The following is a 5,263-nucleotide window of genomic DNA, read 5'->3' as shown; positions in this document are numbered from 1 at the left end:
TGTGTGTGCGTGTATACACACCAGTTTCAGTGAAAACTTTTTGCCTGGAGCTTGCTTTAGTTGATTCTGTATTTTTTAGTCGGAATTACCATTGGGACACACACCTATAGCACTGATCTAATTAGCTCGTATTGCAGTGTAAAAACTGAGAGAGAAAGTGCTCAACGTCCCAGTAGAATGACAACCATGCTCATTTGTTTATGAAATGGGGCCCCCTCAGTTGTATAATCCCTGAGCTTGTCTCGCAATACCAACATCAAATATTTACTGTTGTGTTGTTTATTATAGGGACCAAAGGTTTACCAATAATCCTTTTGGACTGTGAGCTGTAGATGAGATTTTATTGATCCGATGTGTGCTGTTGATGGTATAATTATGCTTTACTGGTGATGCCACTGCTGTGTAGAGGAAGGAGGAGAGCATCATTAACTGTATGATCATTACCCCAATTCAAGCCATATACATCCATAAAGCAAGTCAGGCATGCATGAGATGACAACGTAATGACAGCAGTCCATATGAATTATACCTCACTCACTAAGTGCTTTTCAAATTAAGTGATTGTTTTTGGCCGTTGTTTGCATAAATATGAAATATAGTTTCATTTCGAAGCGTGATCATTAAATGCATTTTTTCTCTTGTGTTTCACCAGGATTCTTAGCCACAACAAGATCTCCCTCCTGAAAAATGGCTCCTTCTTTGGGCTAGCCGCTTTGGAGAAGCTGTGAGTAGTTCCCTTTGAGTTCACCCTTTTTCTTTCCTCTTCTCCTCTTCTTTTTAATATCCCCCTCTCCCAGTGGTCTAGTCTAGTTTGCTCTAGTGGGTATAGTGTGATATTGCTAAAGGGTGCTCAGGGTGACGGGTGTGAGAATGCTGCCTTACTGGACAAGGGTGTCTTTTCCATATCTACCGTTGACTGTCACATCTTGTTTGCGAAAAATATCTCAAATGTCAAAATTTTATCACAAATGTATGTTGATACATATCCTGGAATTGTTTAACCCTCTATTGCATGAATTATCACCTATACTTTGAAAAAATGTTTTAAAGTACTTTTCTTACTTAAAATGGATAAAATAAAGGAATTTTTTTTAAAGGGGTAGTTGGTAATTTGTTGCCATAAAATTAAGCTTGCATTAGTTATGCTCTAATTATAGTTATAAACCTAACATAATACAAATTCAACTGTATTTTGGGCAATAAAGTGATAATGCCTTCCTGTAGGGACATAAAGTAAATGTTTTGATCAAAACCAATGTTTATATTAAATAATATCATTTAGATGACTTTATTTCATTTAGATGACTGCAGTCAGAGGACATATTCAACTGTAGTGAGACCACATAGTCACAGAGCCCTGCCCCTCAGAAAGTGTGCCAATCCATGCCATACACACAGAGAGACATAGGTATCCTTCACATATCCCCCTGACAGCCTTTCCCTACCCTGTAAAGCATGCCTCATCCATATTTGGGGTCACACACACAAGGGTCAACCTAACGTAGGGGTCTCCGCTGTGGGTCATACTACAGGCTCACACTGGGCATGCCTTGGATGGCTCCACAGCAAGCCAGCCCACTTCTTACACCATTTATAGTGAGAGGAGAGAAGGGTCACCCCATCTGCCCTTGAACTTTGGGCCTCTGGAGTGTTAAAGCTGTAGCTAAAGAGACAGGATGGGTGACTGCAGCCTCTATCTGCTACACATATCAATGTTTTTCTCCTTATTGCTGGATTATAGCTAATCCTGACAGTTCTTTGGTGGAAGAGCCAACAATGTGCTTTTATCTTTCCCAAAATCCCAAACAAAAATGGTGAAAACAGCATGTTTAGTTGACTGTGTAGTGAACAATAACACAAAATACATCTTTACCGCTCCAGTCACTATACTGTCTGAACCTCATTCCATAGATAATTTGCAAATTGGTAAACATTTAAATATCCTAAAAGACTCCAAAATGTCTGAAATTACAAATAAAAGTGTAAATAATGTTTTTTTTACTTCAAAATATTGTCAAAAGTTGTATATATTCCCAGAGTATCCTAGTGCAATGCAATCCTATTGTAATCCTATGATACCATTCATTTGAATGGACACAAAAAGGTCCGTATTTGCATACTGTTGCCATATGGCAACAATTATATTTTGCCAATTTACAAAAAACTCATTATATATAAACTTGTTTTAATGATACATTGTTCATGTTTACATAGTCCAGATAGTTTTCAAAGAAATGATGCATAAATTCTGAATTTTGACCATCCACAGGTAGCGGACAGGTAGTGGTGGTCACAGAGGTACCTCTCTGTAGAAATAGGAAGTACTAACAATATATCCTCATCATGTGACCGAACAATTATTTTTTTATACCAAAACTAAAATCCCCTTTTTCACATATGAATAGTAAAATATAGGTTTTGTGTTACTGCCAATTAGAAACACTAAGATAAATTAATTGTTGCCATATGGCAACAACATGCAATAGAGGGTTAAGTGGTGGTTATATGGAAATCTTGGTGCTTTTTAAGTGGGTATACTGTGTAGACCTGCGTATCATGTGGACTACACCACTGCCCTCTCCCATGTGTGCTCCTGGAGTAAATGTGACTGGTTTCACAAAATGTACTTGAGATTTGAGCTCCAACAGCCAACACAATTACCCCTCGCCCCTCTGCACTCCTGAAGTGTGTTGATTGGCTGGGGTTGTTTATGGCTAAGTCTGAGCCACTATGTTTGTTTCCAATGTGTCTCAAGTGAGTTCCTCGAAATGTGAACGTAAGATGTTTCCAGGAAAGCACATTTGAGTACACAACGGTCTCAGATAGCGCGCCGCTTAATCATTTTTAATCAGATGAAAGAGCGTATTAAATGGAATGAGAATTTGAGACATGCTGCTGTTGGTTTTAAAACATCCCGCTCCTTCAGAAGATCCCATCAGAAAGGAAAGTAGCTCAGAGCTGGCCGGCTGGCTGGCTCGTGTGTTAGTCATTTCACCCTCAGTAAGATTATCCGCCGTCTCAGTTTTAATCAGCTGTTACCGCATGCTGTCGAGGACACTGGCACACTCATAATGACTTTACTCTCTGCTCATTTACTCTGCAACTGACTCGGGATTAGTGTGTGTGTGTGTGTGTGTGTGTGTGTGTGTGTGTGTACGTGTGTGTGTGTGTGTGTGTGTGTGTCTCTCTCTGTGTGTGTGTGTGTGTGTGAGTGAGTCAGTGTTTTCTTACAGATTATTTGCAGATAAATTGCCCAAAGACTACCCATATAATAGACTCGAGGCTGGAGCAAAACCACAGATGCCTCTTGCCATTGAGCAGTGGTCAGAGATGTTCGCCCGGTCCCGAGTGATTATGAATAGCAGCGTTTTAATGTGACAGTCAGTAATTTCTCATGATGACACATGAAGGCCCCAGACACTGATTATGGCGTCTCCGTGCTGGTACCCAAATCACAGTCCTTCTCATGATCTGTCTTTTATTGGGTGATTAACTGCAGCACTTTAGGCTCTTAACACCTCTTTTCACCACTTGACCTCTTGAGCAGCGTTGGCACAGACGAGTTCTCTGGGGCATCTGTGGTGTGGGGTATTCCGGCCAAATTTCTGCCCTTCCTTCCTTCCTCCGTCTACTTTGCTCTCTACTGACTCTCTCTTTCCCCCTCTCATCTACATTTGTGTGTGTGTGGAGTAACACGTCAGTCAGATGGCATTGGTTAGACAGCAGGCAAGTTGTCAGGGGGTCTGGTGTTTCTTGTCCACTGTCTGCCAAACATCAGACAAACAATCACTTTCACCACTAGAGTAGATGAGTAGATGACCATCTATAGTCATGAAACAACAGCATTTATCGTAGAAAAAGAACCAATATTCTTAGTTTTGAGAGACTGAAAATAAACCTTTCTATTGATTTATTTGAATCATTGAAGAAAACTGAATATGTACATTTATTATTTGAGAAATATTGACAGTGTCTACCACTTTATCAGTAATGCTCTTGGTAGGGAGGTTTTCAATGCCACCCTTGCCAATGATTAAGCCTTGTCATGTAAAAACCCCATTGGGGCTGATATTTGCTTGCTAAATGAATGAAAACATATGAAATGAATAAATTCTATTGAAAGTGTTCTCTTGTGTAGGGGATAATTGGGTGAGTGGGAAATGATTGAGCACTAGATAAGAATACACTCAAGCAGGAGCACAAGTGTGTGTGTTTGCGTTTGTGAGTCCACATTTATTTTATAATGCCTTGCATGGCTGAAGTGCCCTTGAGCAAGGCACCTAACCCCTCACTGCTCCCCGAGCGCCGCTGTTGTTGCAGGCAGCTCACTGCGCCGGGCTTAGTGTGTGTTTCACTTCACTGGGATAAATGCAGAAACCAAATTTCCCTCACGGGATCAAAAGAATATATATACTTATACTCATATATACTTATACTCATATATATTTATACTTATATATACTTATACTCATATATACTTATACTCATATATACTTATACTTATATATACTTATACTCATATATACTTATACTTATATATACTTATACTCATATATACTTATACTCATATATACTTATACTCATTGCATTTATATTCTGCAACACAAACCAATATACATTTTTACAACAAAATGACCATCATTTAAATGAATTATTATCAGTATGTCTGTTGGAAATATGAGCCAGTGACCGTCCTGACCTGAGTAGACCTTAGGCACTTTGATGGCATGGCAATGAATGAGAAGGGGAAATCATGAGATTTTTTGGTTACACTTTACTTGACAGTATCGACATAAGAGTGACATGTCACTGTCATGAACGTGTCATAAACAAGTCATAAACGTTTATGACATAATGCTTCTGTTTAGATAGATAGAGATAGATAGATAGATAGATGCCTTTAATTGACAGGATAGTGGAGAATGAAAGGAAGTGAGGTTAGAGGTTAGGATTAGGGTTAGGGTTAGGATTCATGTGTCATGACAGTGTCATGTCACTCTTATGTCGATACTGTCAAGTAAAGTGTTACCTGTGGCCCCGGCCGTGGCGCAACTGGCTGGGGCACCTGCACCATACGCCGGCGACCCGGGCTCGATTCCCGGCCCGTGGTCCTTTGCAGATCCCACCCCTCTCTGTCTCTCCCACTCACTTGCTTTCATTCCCCACTATCCTGTCAATTAAAGGCATAAAAGCACAAATATATATATATAAAAAAGTAAAATGTTACCCTTTTTTTTTACTTTGTCAGTATGCCAGAGAAGTA

The 5,263-nt window shown here is 39.7% G+C and overlaps 1 long non-coding RNA gene across 1 annotated transcript; it reads right to left on the bottom strand.

Annotated features, from left to right (window-relative positions):
- Window positions 1-3,464: 3,464 nt before the first annotated feature.
- LOC121685697 lies at window positions 3,465-4,783 on the bottom strand. The gene is made up of 2 exons (XR_006023409.1): window positions 4,700-4,783; window positions 3,465-3,764 (listed from the first exon to the last, which is right to left on the bottom strand). It is a non-coding gene; the product is annotated as an uncharacterized LOC121685697 (long non-coding RNA).
- Window positions 4,784-5,263: the final 480 nt, after the last annotated feature.

This window comes from Alosa sapidissima, chromosome 16, assembly GCF_018492685.1.
Source record: "Alosa sapidissima isolate fAloSap1 chromosome 16, fAloSap1.pri, whole genome shotgun sequence".
NCBI classification, from domain to species: domain Eukaryota; kingdom Metazoa; phylum Chordata; class Actinopteri; order Clupeiformes; family Clupeidae; genus Alosa; species Alosa sapidissima.
The sequence above is the reverse complement of the archived record's forward strand: the minus strand, read 5'-3'. Positions and strand labels throughout refer to the sequence as shown.